Source organism: Poecilia formosa, unplaced genomic scaffold (assembly GCF_000485575.1).
Source record: "Poecilia formosa unplaced genomic scaffold, Poecilia_formosa-5.1.2 Scaffold121, whole genome shotgun sequence".
In the NCBI taxonomy this organism is placed as follows: Eukaryota; Metazoa; Chordata; class Actinopteri; order Cyprinodontiformes; family Poeciliidae; genus Poecilia; species Poecilia formosa.
Window position 1 is genome coordinate 340,838 of NW_006800060.1, and position 16,535 is coordinate 357,372.

The window sequence follows — 16,535 nt, forward strand, 5'->3', positions numbered from 1 at the left end:
AAAAAAAAAAAAAAAAAAAAAAAAAACCTGGCGTCTGTAGCTACCAGTATTTGTTTTATCATTCTTTCAGAAAAATGGTAGATTACTGTTCTTTCGAAAGAATAGTAATCTACTGGCAGCTACAGATGCCAATATTTTACCGTTCTTTCACAGTATCCATACCGTACTTGCATCGACGGTAATCTACTGTCAGGATTAATTACGGTACAGCGACTGTGCATTTACAGTAAACTTCTGGCGTCTATAGCTGCCAGTATTTGACTGTAAATTTACAGGATTATTTCTTTGAGTGTACTACTTATTGCCTCTTTCAGCTCATAAAAAGATCAAACACTTGATTCTTGCTGGAGCAAGTTTGTGCACTTTATGAGGGCAGCTTTGAATCATCTCTGCAAACCACTTAAACTTATTTTTCAACTGAACTCATATTTTTTTTAAAAAAGCACAGTTTAAATTCTTTGAAATCTTAATACTAATTGTAAAAGCACAAAAAGGAGATTCAATGCTCCTGTTTAGCTTTAGGTCCATCCTAGAAATAGATAAAGAAACAAAAAAACATCATATATGGAGTCAAAACTGGACCGGAATGTTCTGTACTCATTTTAGCTTCTTTAAAACTGACATTGTGATTTGTGAAACCTGCAGTCTGATTGTTAAAACCAGATTTCCCTTTTCTTTTCTTGTCTTATTCTTTCTGACCTGAAATAAATCATCTCATCCTGTGAGCTGGTTGCACTCTTACCCTCCTCCTACTAACTAGTGGGTAGAGACCTTATTCCTGTAGTACCTATGGAATCCCTCACTGCAAGGCTTCAGAAGCAAGCCTTTGTTCACTCTCTGGTGATTGTAGGTGTTTTAGATCAAACAGGCAGCTGTGAAGTTAATTCATTTGATGACAATACTCAAAGTCTTGCCAAGAAAAACCTAAAATTAGTCATTTGTCGTATGACCTACTAGAGGAAGGATGATAAAGTCCCTCTCCATTGTCTGAAATACCACAGCTGTCTCACACATTACTCAGGTGACTGACAGCTGCAATTGCCCAGCCAAGCAGGAAGCCAGGCAGGTGTTGACAGAAGCCTGAGTAGCTGTGATGATACTGCAGGGTGTGAAGATGTTGGTGTTACAGCATCAACGCTTTATGAGTGACTCCAGGTTTTTTTCCTGCAGTAAAATCTTATGGTGTGTTTTTCTTCATGTGGCATAGAGAGCCTCTACATTTAATTTAAAAATAAATTTTTAACAGAAGGCAGCCTCAGTCCATGTGTTTCACAAGAAAAAAAATGCAGTCTTTAAATTCTTTACATTGTTTGTGGAAGTAAATTTGATTAGTTTTAACCCCTTAACTATTGCCCTGAAAATATTTACATCTCATCCATGGAGTCCCAGAGGAAACCAGTGTCCTCATGACAGGTCACTGATATGAAACATGATTAATTCAGTTTTCTGCTATGCTTTTAGTAGATTATTGTAGTTTGATTTTCTTGGATGTTGAGTTTAAATGATCATTAAGACAGAGCTGTTAGCCAATTTTATTTTAATAGGTTAACTGTTAAATGTGGTGTTTTAGATTTACATTAACATTATTTTTTTTATGAAGAATGGAATTTGCAGAATATTTTTATTGTTGAAAACAAGGTAAAAAAAAATCAAGACGTTGGAAAAAGGTTGCATTTATTTTTGTATGTATTGCATTCATGCATTCAGACAATAGCCATATAATAACTGGTTAAAAAGTTAGTCCTTTTTTGCTAATTCTAGTGAACTGCTCAAAGTATTTAGATTTTGTTGACTAAATTGACAATCGATTTAGACAACTAAAATTGTAATATTGTAATATAACTCATCAACTAAAACAGCTAAAGCAACTAAAACAGTCATCAGAGTCATAATTTAGTGACACTAAATTATGACTCTGATGACTGTTTTAGTTACATTGTTTGTGACCTCTACTTCCTGTTTCTTATAGCCCTGTGTGGCATCAACATCTGATGGAATCACGCTTTGATTCACTCCAAACCATTAGATGGAAACACTTGATTCACATTTTCATTTTTCTTTTCTTGCAATATTTTAAAAGTTTGCTTAAAGTTTCCACAACAATTGAATAGCTACTCTTAATGGGACATTTAATTCTACTCTCTAGCAAAATATTCTGGAGAATAAAGTAGCTTATCACTCTATGTGCTGCATTACAATGATTTTTACATGAGAAACATGGTTAGGGTAATTTTTCTTTTGCTTCAAAATTGTGCATAAATATGAAAATCTCTTTAGTTTATAGTTAAAATTAGAATCTGACATTTTGAGGGGTATCAATACTTTTGAAATGCTCTAGAGATGAAATTTTGTCTTTTACACACTTTTTTTTCCATTTTTTGGTGAACCAACATTATTTAATGTGGGTGTTTTGTTTTCCTTTGGGCATTTCAACTTTGAATAAAACATCTTTTTATTCAGCCTGACAGCTCTCACAAATAACAGAGCTGTAGTTAATTTACTGTAGGTTTTAGTAAAATGTCTCATTCAGTCCATGTCCATTTTAGAAGGTTTTTGCTGACGAATGACTCTCATTTTATCTGCTTCTTTGTGTCAATTGACAAATGACACTTTTCATTGTCTGTGCGGGAAATTGGCAACAGATCTCAGAGCGACAAAACGCTTCACTTCCACTAGAATGAATCTGGTGGAAGGAAAAGACCTGATGCAATGTAGAGGAATTCTTAGTCGGCCTGAAATTTAAAACCATGAATTATTCATTTTTTTTGGCACTTTAATGAAACTGAAAAAAGGTTTCCCTATCATTCATAATCTGCACAGCTGGTGTAATGCGACTCTTGCTGTGGGCACTTTCAGTCACTGGGTTTCTGTGGCACCTGAGCACATGGATGAGGGAGGGGTGTGGATACATTTTTGATGCTATGAGGAAGAGGGCAGATCAATCTGAAACTTTTTCCAACACCTCTGGTACTTCTTCTCGGGATGAAAAGTGCACATTCAGAATGACAGTCCTGGAGCTATGGTTCGGTAAATTGTGAGATCCTTTATTCAAGCTCCATGCAACAATCTGGCCTGAGGAGGCTGAGCAAAGTGAACCCCTCCTGTTGCTTTTACTGAAAATGGGGACCGCCAGTTGAGATTCCCCAGGTCCTGTCATTTCGGAGACGAGTCAGGCAAAACGGGGCTAAAGCATTCAATGCCTTTGGGTTCTTGGTGTAAATGGACACGTCTTGTTGCTCCTGAGAGAAATGTTTCTTGTGATCATTCAGATTTTGCCTCCCATTTTCTAAATATCTTGGTTTCGTTCAGTTTCTTCACAAAGAGACCTTCATGTCTTTCATTCATAGTGGTGTTTTTTTTGTTTTATACTTGTTAACTTATAAATTGCTGGAGTAAAAGGTCCAGCGGCATGGGCGGGCATTGGGGTGCATTGACCACCCACCTGGACTGAAAGCTGTTTGCTGTTTTTACCTCAGAGCGGCCAACTCTCTGTTATTCCTATATCGATTTGATACAGTAGGAGCTTCCACACTTCCAATATTGGCGCCTTCTGTCACTTTTTTCAGACATTAAAACTGCTTAATCGTTGTTAACACGTCGTGACCTGTTTTTCCGAGCCGCCTTTAAACGCAACACTACGACGCTGGCGCTGAGTTTACATCTGTGCGGCAGCGAAGGAGACCTGCTGCTGCTGCGCAGAGTTTCGCAGGTGTGTGTTAGAATCATGGCAGCAAACAGGTTGTTACATCCATAGACTTAACATAAGGATAGACGCCTCATGGACCGCTCTCAGTTGCGCAACTGCACATTATTCAGGTGGATGCGAAAACATGTCTACTCTTATATTATGTCTATGGTTACGTCAATCCGCGTTTCCCCATCAGATACGGTTCACCCTGAGTCTTCTTGCCGCTCCGCACCGCACAGGCGGCAAAATACGCGCGTGCTCGTTATGAGTACTGAAAAAGCATGCGTGTAGCAAGCACGCGTTTGTTCTGCGCGCTTGTCTGGGGAACTACGGACACCGTGAAAGCTCAAACAACAAGTTCGGCAAAATTGTCACACTTTCTTCACGTTTTTGGGGGAAACTAATAGTAATAGCTACAAGAATGATAGAAAACTTGCTAACAAAATGCCTCAGACTTGCAGCCCATCTGCTCTAGACACAGACTAACAGAAGTGACTCTTTGGCTCACTTACATATTAAATGATGAAATATAGCCCTGTTTTTTGTTTCATTGTTTTTTAATTGCCCTGTAGGCAGCAATTTATTCACATATATGTACATCTATTATTTTTGACACTTTAATTAAAGATGAGTTGTATAAGTTTATGTTATTAAGGGTGGAGGGAGTGGGGGGNAATATTCTAATCACAATATATACACAATAATATGTCCATCTTACTTGTGAAATGTTGTCTGTGGAGCCCTCACATCAATAATCCATAGATCTGAACAACAACATCCCTCAGTACTCAGGCATCTTCTGCTGTTTTGATTGAGCAAAGTTGGAGGGTATACCGCTCCAAGATGGCCGCCGTATTTCCTGCGCCCCCTGATGACTAGCTAATTGCTACGAATTGCTAACCGCTAATCCTGCTAAAACAAACACATGGAGTATAGCTTTTTATCTATTGAAGTATGGCCAAATGATTCCCATCAGGTTTTTGAGCTTAAATTGAAACATAATTGGTGCCTTGACTTTACTCAACAGTAAAGTCAAGTTTATAACAACTGAAGTTAACATAGCTATGTTTTTTATAGCACACATGTTAATATAGAGAAATACAGAAAAAAGACTGATCTTTCACCTTTTACTTTTTTTACGTTAACATAATTTTCCTTTTAGTTTAACTAAAAGATTATGCTTATGTCTTTTTAAATCCCTTTATGACTCTAAATATGAAATATGATCCTAGTATGTACAGTACATAGATTTTTATCTGAACTGTGAGGCTGTCAAATCCACAATGTTCCACTTCCATGACAGACAAAAGTTAAAATCTCTAAGGGATAAAGCAGAGCAACTGTATTCTGTTTAGCCCTCTTGGTACCTGCTAAAATCTGGACCTCATGCATTCTTGCAACCTGAATGAACAGCAGATATGTCTCAGTATGTCTAAAAAGCATAGTTTTATTTAATAGAGGATGACTGTGATGACTTCCTGAGGCCCAATTACAAGGTGTTAAACTAGGAACTAAAATGTATTTTTCATCATATTTGATATATGTAGTATTTTTATAACAACTGAAGTTAACATAGTTAATTGATTGTGCTATAAAATGGAAATATGTGCCTGGAAAACACATAATGCTGCCCCATTGATACTTTCAGTTTCTGGGCTTCTAGCAGCTGTTTGGAACATAGTTTTCAGTCTTTAGAATTTAGTCCAGCTAACATATTAGTAACAAAAAAAGACAAACAATATTAAGGTTTTACAATTACAGCATTAGCTTTTTGTAAGCAATAGGAGTATTCCATAAAATTTAGCCAAATAGCCTTGATGTGTCAAATTAATTCCTTTCAAAAATGAGAGCATCAGCAGTTAAAAGGGCATTTCAGAAAAGCTTTTTCCAATGAATTCTGTCTTGAATTCCAATGTATTTCAACTGGCTATGTTTCCTCTCCCTAGACAAGCTCCAAATAGAAGCTATTTCTTGTTATACTCAAGTACAGTTCATGTTTAATTCTCACAGTCTGCTTTCCCTTTTCACAAAGAAAATCAGTATTAGTGTGTCACGTTTTATTTTTTATTTTTCACGTACTCTGTGTTCAGAGCTTTTATCCACTCGCACAACCACTCAGCTCTTTGTGATAGCATTAATTGAGTCTGTCTTGCAGAAAACCAAATTAGAATGAATGAATAGCCTCTGGTGTGTAGGTGCAGAAATCCAGGTTATTATGATTAGTTTTCATTATTATGATTGGAATTGCTTGAGTTATTAGTTATTTATACCTTCAGAGTACTCTGCATGTCAAGACAATGACATCTCTCACTAAAGCACATCTTTTGTTTTTCTGAAATTTTTTGTTATTCTTTATTCAATAGTGCACATTCATCAATTTGTTCATTTTCTCTGACCTATACAAAGTCAGGCCCTGAAGGTGTTTGCCCAGAAGAGAAACCCAGACATCTTTCTCTCCAGCAAAACTCTACATTCTAAGACATTTGACATCTGGTAATTTGAAGTACCTCTCTTTATTCTACCCATACCCTGAACTAAGTTAATGGAAACAGTATTGCTTGTTCTCAGATATAAATTTAGTATTGAAAAAACAGCATTTGCAATATTTATTGTCTTAAAAATCTGAAGTTTACATACATAGTGATTATTGTCTTTTTAAACAATGAGGGGAAAGTCTAGATGTTGAGGATTTGGAAACTTCTGATAGGTTAACTGACACACTTATGTTAATTGGAGGCTCACCTGTAGATATGTTTTAAGGTTGCACCAGTAACACACTGCTTTCTGGTTAGACATGATGGGAAATCAAGATATCAGGAAGACAAAAAGCGTGTGTGATTTTATTCTGTGTATGTTAACTTCTGGCATTACAGACATAAGGGCATGACCTAACCAGTAGCTCCCACAGTTCCCCACTGTAACCAAAGACAACCAAGTACAAGCCCTGTGTTTCTTCAAAGGTTATGTTTTCATGAGATCACTGACTGGAAACTCAGTATTTTCAAATGCTGATTGGAGAAAAGCTCCATATTTGGATGATAAGACGCCTTGAATCAGCTGTAGTTCTCATGCCAGGCCACAACATGGCACTGTGATTTTAGCATGTTGTTAAAATAGGCATGCCCTTTTGATTCTTGGTTTACAAATGAGATGGAAACTAGCAGCCTGTCTCTGATATGATGTTCTGTCTCAGAAGTTGTTAAGCTGGATAGGTTGGGTAGCACAACACAGTAAAATGCTATCCGCCACTGTTTTTGTTATTTGCTCGTACAAATCCTTCAGCCGTGTGTTCTGCGCATGTACTCTTTCACACTTCCGGTGTACTTCACATCTTCGATCCCGAGAACTTCCATTCGGAGACTTGGTTTTGAATAGGTTCTGGTGTGAGAGGCGCTGATCACTGGAGACATGTACACAAAAGACTGGATCACAACAAAAGTGGGTAACACTTTATTTGAAGGGGGTGAATAAGACTGTCATGACACTGTCATAAACATGACATAACACCTGTCATGAACATGAATAAGCCTTCATGAATATTTATGACTGTTGTCATAAAGCGTCATTCGGTAAATTATGACACTTTTAATACAAAGTTGATATTATTCAAAATGTCTTTGTTATGACAACTTGACATTAACCAAGAAATCATTACTGATATAAATTTGTTATAAAAGTATTACTGATTGCACTTTAAAAATTAGGTAACTTTATGTTATTAAAGGTAAAGTTTAAACAGTAATGATGAGTAATGAGTAATTCAAATAAAGTGTTACCCAAAAGTGTTACCGGTTTCTGTGTTTCTGTGTAAATTGGTTTTTCGTCTTTGACTAAGGTTTCACTTTGCTGACACAAGGTGTCATTTAGGGCACACTCTGCTTTTTCTTGATAACTTCCATCCTGGTTAGTGTTATTCACCTGCTGTTTACATAGTCACCAATGTTCTCCTGACCACTGCATCTGCAGTTGAGTTCTTGAAGACTCCCCTTACAGATACTATTTCTCCAGCCTGCAAGAGCTATCACCCGATTTCCTTATGAACGCATTTAATTTGACTTTCTACTTTTGAAGGCCATGGTTCCTGACCAAACAGTCAAGATTCAGATGACATTCATCTCACCCACCTTGTCCAAATGAAACCCTCCTCGACTTTGCTCTGCAAATTGGTTTCCCTACAAATGAAGAGCTCAAGAAACATTTCAGATGACTTGGGTCAGACCAACTTCATAGATGGTCTGTAACACTTTAATTACACTACTTCAGTGGTGTGACTGTAGTTCTAAACCACACTGAAGGGGTGCGCATTCTATAGCGCCTGCAGGCTTATAATACACAAAAGGAGACCCTGAGAGAACTTCTTGCCATGTGAGACCCTCTCTTTGCTGAAAACCCAAACCTAGCACCTAGAATCACCCAGATATGAGCCACGATCAGGAATACTTGTGCTGCATTCTTCCTTTTTTCAGGCAGCTGATCTCCAGTTTTAAGACATATCAATTTTTTTTCCTCACTAATTTCTCAATATTTTCTCCCTCTTTCTCTTCTAGCTTGCCAAAGTAGTGACTGTGTCTTGGCTGTAAAGGAAAGAGCGAGAAGGCACAGACCCCACTTACTCTGTGAGTACTCAATCAGTGAGAAACATGCTTGTTGTTGGCCTTTGTGATTTATTGCCTGTTATGAATGACCGCGAACAGCAGCTGTTTTTACAGGTAGGGGACTGTGACCGCACAGTTTCTTGGGAATGTGTGTCTGAACAGATGTCTGTGGTCTCTCCTATGTATTCCAAACTTATTGTTTCTGAGGTCAATGCTCACATCAGTTTCACAATCTGAAAATTACATTTCTTTAATTTATACTGTTATGTATAAATTAAATTACAACTCAGTGTTTTGTCCATTTTTCAGTTTAAATTTTTTTCAGTTTGTTCCATATTTATGGTGTATGGGAGCTGAATGCTGTTTCTCCATGTTTGGTTCCGGTTTTAAGCGCTAAAGCATGATTTGCATGCTTACGCTGATATAGTCCCAATAACATTCAAATCATTTCCAAGCTTTTTGTAGAATATGTTTCCACTCAGGGTAAAAGTATTTTTATGAAGTGGAGCTGAACTGTTTGAGACATCTGAGAACTAATCCCTGAGAAACTGATTACTAACTGAGGTTGCTTATCTCCTCTTTTTAAAGGCTTTCTCAGCATTTTGAGAGTAAAATGTGTTTGTTTGTTTGTTTTGAGAAGCAGTTTTGTTAAAGAAGTCTGTAATTGACTGTGCTAAGCTCTTATGGTTTTTCTCTTCCTATCACGGTGTGTAGTATTCTCATGCACAACATGCGGCAGTTTAGCACCTAAGCTGGAGCATCCTTTGCCCCCCGGGGACAGTTCATCTGACAGGATCTCAGATGAACTGTAATCCTAGATCAGGAAGCTTTTTGGTTTTTTGCTGGATATTTATTACTTAGTGTTTTATAAATAAACAAAGATGAAGCTGGATGGTTTGCTGGCTCCTGGAAGTATATTCAAGAAAAGGCACCGTCATGCTGATGTCTTTATGGAACCCTGCGCATTGCAGAAAGTACCTGCTATCCAAAACGGGTAGGAGGAAGAGAGGGGTCTTAATTAATACTCAGAAGGCTGCAGAGAGATCATTTATATAGTCACATGTTTAACCAATTACTCAGAGGGTAATGAAGTGGAACATGGCTCAGTAGAGATCCCAGGACACCCTACAGTTCCCCTTTTTCTTCTTGTGCTAATTTGTCTGCTCCACAATGGAAAGCTAATCTGCTTGAAACGTTAGCAGGAATCTCTGTCCATCGGATACCTGCGTTTATCCGGGTCAGAATCCAACAGTGGTTTACGAATTTCTACGCTGATATCTCAGCATCGCAAGCTAGTCGGAGAAACGGAAGGGGAACACGTTAACTGTGCTAAGCTCTTAATGTAAAAAAACAAAGTATTTTTGTCTACCTTCTTGTGCAAATATTATGGTACATTTCAAACAAGACAAAAGTAATTTACAAGTAACTTTCCAGCAGGCGATATGAGCTTGTGTTAAGTCAATAACTCCTTAATTTTGATCAATAAAAAAGCTTATATTGTTCACTTACAACAAAACATTTTTACATGTCATAAGTGGAAAAATTCTGCCAGTGCTTTTGTTATATTAAAGCTGCATTTAATCATTATTATTATTATTATTATTATTTTACATATTTGTTGAAACTGTCACTGTCTTGACAGTGTGGCATAAGATGGACAATCTGTGAAAAATCAGTATCCTCAGGCTTCTGCCAGTGCTCCTAACAACCAACCAGAGCCAGGGGCCGAGTCTTAGTGCTGTCAGTCATAAAACTGATCTGCAGATGGCGGCGTGCATTTGTACTTTCATAAACAATATGCTGTTGTGTGATGTCAAGGTTCTGTTTCTGTGCATGCAGGTCACTTTGTGGACGTAAACTGTCCACACAAGTCTGATTGCAGAGGCATATAATGAGTAGTATGAACAACCATGCCAAAAACAAATGTAATTTAATTAAAAAAAAAGTCTGAATTGAGTATCAAAACCTGCTGTGAGAACATAGCTTGTGAATGAAATTCAATTTCATGAAAGTATGACTTATTAAAGTAAATATGTCATACTTTAATGTGGAATGTAGAATGTAGTGTGGAGTGTAAGAAAAGGCATGATCAAGTGATATTACTCAAGCAGAGAACAATTGTCAACATTAACAATGAAAACAGTGATCCCATTAACTAATGGTTCTGGGTATGGAACACCCAGAACCGTAGAAAGGCTACAGCAGAGTTCCTCTGTTAGTGTGCTTCTGTCTGAGATTTTACATGCAGCCCCATATAATCTGATGCTCGTTTTTTGTCTGATATGGGATCAATTTCCAATATTAATATTGGATTGGGAAACCTCGTATATCTTGCTGAAAAGTTACCTATAAGATATTTTTTTCTTATTCAAAGTGTAGTTAGATATTTGCACTAGAAACTAGAGCAAAAATTGGTTTGTGTTTTTTCAGTGCATGCCTGAGTGCTATTATCCCTTCCAGGCACCATTAGCCATCTCCCATCCAACACCTCGAACTGAGCATCTACCACATGCAAAAATGAATTACCATTGTTTCTTGTTAAGGGTATGTAAATTAATCACATGCAACTTCTTTAGGTTTCTGGACTATAGCCAAAAACAAACAAACAAAAAAAACCATGCACCCTCTGGATTCTGAGGATCCATAGATCATGATAACAGAGTTGTTGTGCCCCTCACTTAAACATCTCCAGGAACTGTCGTCTCAGCATTCCCAGGTGCTGTGTTTGGGGTACGTGCCTTCAGGAGCCCTGAGTGTGACTTTGAATACGAATCAAAGCAGAGCCACATTTGTGTGGAAGTGGACAAAATATAGTTGATTAGCTGGAAAGCGAGAGTGGACAGCTGACTGCAGCAAACACAAATGAACATCGATCACTGGGCAGAGCAGGTCTGCTAATGACTTAAAATGCTGCAGGGGCTTGTTAGTCAACCTCTGTGACAGGTATTAATGCTTCCCATAGCCTCGCAATGCACTAAATGATAACAATGTCATCATTCTTAATTGAGGAACCCAGTATTGGCAAATAATGGGCTTCTGATTCGCGCAGGATGGATGGATTATGGAGCATCGTGAGGAAAGTGCTGCTCTGAAGGTGAAGGGTGAAGGAGAGTTTTAGATCCACTGAGTTCTCTCAACATGGCCCAGTCTTTAGGCGTTCAGTTTTTATATCCCAGTCAATCAGCAGTCAGTACTTTATACTATTTATATTTATATTCACTTAATGTGTTGGTCACTTTGTCTGAAATTGTAACCACAAACTTCACTTTATTGAGAATTTATGCAATAGGCCCAAATAAAATAGTGAATTTAAATGTAGAAAAAGATGATTAAAAAAGGACTTCAGCAGAGGGCTTGTTGGACTCTTGATTTGCTATTGTACATGTACAGATGTTTCCAATCTGTTTGCTGCTCATTTATCCCTGTTGTTTTGAGATGCTATTTTTTGTTTTTATTCTGGTTTATTCATTTTATTATTTTGTTTTTCATTCTTCTGACTTTGGGTTAGTTGTAGCCCTAAATGGGCTTATAATTGTATATTACTGTGATGTAGTAATTATAAAAGAAGCCTGTTCAGACTGGTACATGACTGTATTTAAAAAAGTGGAAAAGTTCAATAAAAATACTTTGGTAAGGAAATAAAAGGACTTTAATGTAGCAATTTTTATTAATTAATTCTTAATAATTTTAATTAAGATCTTTTTGTTTAGCTTTTTTATGTAAAGTCCCGAGATGGAAATTTTGCATTCATATGTTTCTGGTACTTCCATAAATCTGATGTACAAGTGACATCTGCAAGCAACAGCAATGGACGACAAAGCTGCTTCTCATGGCACATTGGGGGTTAATTTTTGCTTCAAAAATTATCTGATTGGGCGCTGGAAAAGACTTTTGTGTTTAAATTTTGCTAAATGGAGATAATATATCAGTGTGAAGCTATTCAAGCCTAAAATTTTTCAGAACAACAATCTAGAGAAACCCCCTAGTTTATAAATAAAGGACTACTTATTCTTAAACATGGGGAACTAGTACATAGTTTTATACATTTTTTGTTCTTTTGCTCTTTCCTTTGGTTTGTTGTTTTGTTGTATTTCCTTCTAATTCACATAAAGCACTATGAACTTCTTTGTTGCTGAAAATGTGCTCTATAAATAAAATTACTTTACCTGACCTTAAAATAGCATCTCAATGCTAAACATGTAGCAGCAGCACAGATCACTAATGTCAGCATCCAAATTTCTAAAGAAGTTCCATGAATGATCATGCACCAGAATGAAGGTTAAATAACAGATTAAAAACAGTAAGTATTTTTTGTTGTTTAGCTCAAATGTCCATTAATTCAGTCATTTCACAGCAGAACATTTTCTTGAATTAAACGTTTATTTTATCCATTGCCACAAAATGAGATCTAGATCTGAACGGGGTTTACCTGGTTAAATAAAGAAAATAAAAAACAGGACAGTACTAGGACATACTATAAAAAGATAAAACAGAAAACATAGACATGTAGTATATTACCCTATTTTGGAATTGTGTGATTTTTTTTTCTTTATCTAAAAACATGTCTTTCATGTTACTGTAGTTATTTTCACTGTTGTTTCCTGTCATGATGTGGAACATGTGACCCCGTTTTTCCTCTGTCATGCCACATGGGGAGAAACCCGTATGAAATGTGATTTTTTTTTTTCCCCTATAAGGCTGGTGCCAGCTCCTTGCAAATTGAACTGTTTCCATTCCCATCACTGATCTGCGCTTGGGCCAGATTCCACATGAATCAGACGATTCCATCTGGGCGCTTCACTTTTCTGTCACTGAGTGTAAACTTGACTTGTTTCAGCTCCTCTCCTCACATGCTGCTCAGTAAGTGCATCTGATTTTTAAAACTGATTGATTTTGGCTTTACCTAGAGGTGGTTTAACACCACATTAATTCCAAAAATGAATTTTAAGAATATATCTGAAAAAAAATAAAAATAAAAATATTACAGTGATTTAGAATTTCACAAGGGTCCAATAAAAGCATTTCATCTAACTCTATCAGCCACTCACATTTCTGTTAGATTCATTTGGAATCTTCTTACCTGGTTCCTTAATCGAAACAGAATTACTTTAAAATCCCAGAAACGGCTGAAAATAGGGAGTTTTTCATGTCTTGGATCTCAAAGCAGAAAGAATATTTATGCTGTTTGATGGATACAGATACACTTTTTTTCTTTCTACAACAGCAAAATATATCAACTGAGCCATCCTCATAAGCAAAGGAATCAACCAAAACTCCCATTATTGACCCATGTGTCTGTGTTTGATTGACAGGGCAGAAGACAGTGATGACAAACAAAAAGTCAGAAAGTTAAAAAAAAACAAATCAATAATGATGGCTGACAAGATGGGGTTTGGATGATCTGCACTGAGCTCTCTCAGAATAAATAATGCAGAGTGTTGTAAATCTACTGCTCTTCGCCTGAAAAATGATTTTACTTTTGCTCCCCTCATCAGTCACGATAACTGATTTCTCTGTTCTAGTTACAGACATATGTCTGAGCCAGTTTACTCTGGGAACTGAAATTAGAAGATACAAACACAAGCAAAACTAAAAAATACCACTTTACACACTATATTGTTGAAAGCATTGGATCATTTGGCTTGGTGNAACATGTTTCTGGTGACTGGAAGTAATAATAATATTAGTGTTCTGGCCTGGAATGACCCAGAGAGTCTGTTGGGGACCAGGCTGGGTTAGTGTTTTTCCAGGTCTATCCACCAGAGGGCACCTTGTGGCTGTTTTTTCCCAGAGGTTGGACCAACAGGTCTTGGTTGACACACCTGCAAGAAATGATCATCACCGTGAGGAGTATATGAGCAGCAGGCGGCCAGTTCCTCCTCGCCAGAGTGTTTGCCAGCAGTGGTAAACAGAGCCCTCATAGTGTTGCTAAACAGCTTGAGATTTTGCTACGTTGCTTCTTCATAGTCTAATCTGTTTTTGTGGATCCTCTCTAGGTTGTTGCATCGGAACCGTTCGAGTTACCGGAGTCTTGGAAGAATCCTCTCGTGCCGCTGCTGCACCGTTTCCTCTCGGTCTTGTGAGTTAGACCACCCTGTCCGCCCTCCAGCCCTGTGAACCACCTGAGCAGCCCACAACCTGGAAATTGCCTTGCCTACCTGGCTCCGCTTGCCTCTCCCCACTCGCTCTCCAGCTACTACAATAATTCCCGGATCCTGGACCGAAGAAAGAATAAACTCCAACTATCTTTTTTCTTTTGTCAGAGCTGTAAATAAACCTTTTGACTAAACCCATTCTCTGAGTGTTTCTGCATGTGGGTCAAGAATCTCAAACCCATCATGACAGAACACTCTGGCCAAGCCAAAGACCCAGCGGAAGCAATTCAGAGAGAGCTTCATCACCAACAAACTCTAATCCAGAGCCATGAAGCCGCACTTCAAGAACTGGGGAAGCGACAGTCAGAGACAAACAACCGTCTAGCCGAGCTAACTGATTTTCTCCGCGATAAGTTCCGACAGGCATCTCCTCCGGATTCAACTCCCGATCCGGCCCAGGAACCCGCTCAGCCCCCGGTCCCGATCCAGACCACGTTTTCCGACTGCCAGCTGCCAAGTCCTCCAAGGTTTGACGGAGATCCCAGAAGATGCAGGGGATTTTTAATGCAGTGCAATATTCAGTTCAATCATTCACCTCATAAGTTTCCCCATGATTCGGCTAAGATCTCATATATCATAGCTCATCTGTCCGGCCGCGCCCTAGACTGGGCAGAAGTTAAGTTCACGTCCATTCCTCAATATGGTTGCACATTTGACGAGTTCATAACTGAGTTCAAACAAGCCTTTAACCAAGAGACTGATAAATCGTTAAGTTCCAGGGCTCTGTTGAAACTCAAACAGGGACAGAAGTCTGTAGCTGACTTCTCCATCGATTTTCGCATCCAAGCAGCCGCTTCGGGCTGGAACGACTCGGCCTTAAAGAGCGTGTATTTAGACGCTTTGAATGACTCTTTAAAAGATGAACTGGCCACACTAGATGAACCAGAATCACTTGAGGATTTAATTAAGTTGTCTATCAGATTGGATAACAGAGTTCGAGCGCGAGCCAGGGAAAGAGGTAACAGAAATCCGCCGCCTGGACCGCAACTCGTTCCCCGCAGTGCGGTGCAAACAGAAACGGTACCGAATCCCACAGATCCAGAGCCCATGCAAATTGGCCAAGCCAGACTCTCTCCCGAGGAGAGACAACGTCGGAGGCGGGCAAGACTCTGCCTCTATTGCGGGGAGGCAGGACACTATGTCGCCAATTGTCACTTGCTGTCAAAAGCCAAGGTCCGTCAGTAGGGACGAGGGAGCTGGCGGACCATCAAATCTGTTCTGACTCACCTCGTCTATTATTGCCGGCTACCATTCTCTGTCATAACCGCACCATGCCTATTTCTGCACTACTCGACTCGGGTTGTGAACGTAACCTCCTTGACTCCAGTTTAGTCCAGCAGTTGGAGATAGAGACCGTTCTTCTTCAAACCCCTCTCCGTGTGTCTGCTCTCGATGGTAAGGCACTTCCACAGATCACTCACCAGACCAAACCAGTTCAACTAGTAGTCTCAGGTAACCACTCTGAAACCATATCTTTCTATGTCTTTCCTACGGCAAGTTCTCCGCTAATTCTAGGTTTTGAATGGTTACAACAACACAATCCTAATATCAACTGGTCAGACCAACACATTGAATCATGGTCAGCATTTTGTCATTTCCACTGTCTCCGCTCAGCCGTTTCTCCAGGTCCGCCCCCGGCAGAAAGTAATGGGGCTGACCCTCCAGATATTTCCGGGGTGCCCGTCGAATACCATGATTTAGCTCAGGTTTTCAGTAAATCCAAGGCATCCTCTCTCCCTCCCCACAGACCATATGATTGCGCTATTGATCTCCTGCCGGGAGCCCCTCTACCCAACAGTAGACTTTATAACATCTCTAAGCCAGAGAGGGAGACCATGGAGAGATACATAAAGGAATCATCAGCTGCAGGGATTATCCGACCGTCCTCTTCCCCTCTGGGTGCGGGTTTTTTTTTTTGTCAGCAAAAGAGACGGGTCTCTCAGACCATGTATTGACTATAGAGGTTTGAACCAGATAACGATTAAAAATAAGTATCCTCTACCACTTCTCTCTTCAGCGTTTGAGCCACTCCACGGGGCTACGTTTTTTACGAAGCTTGACCTGAGAAACGCGTATCATCTGCTCCGTATCAGAAAA

General features: G+C 38.8%; 1 protein-coding gene across 1 annotated transcript in view; it reads left to right on the top strand.

Annotated features, from left to right (window-relative positions):
• The window catches only part of cntn6 (contactin 6), a 168,812-nt gene that overhangs the window by 65,491 nt on the left and 86,786 nt on the right, over positions 1-16,535 (top strand). The window contains exon 3 of the mRNA XM_016675751.1: positions 8,236-8,304. The gene's annotated coding sequence lies outside the window, so the exon portion shown is untranslated. The remainder of the gene's footprint in view (positions 1-8,235; positions 8,305-16,535) is intronic.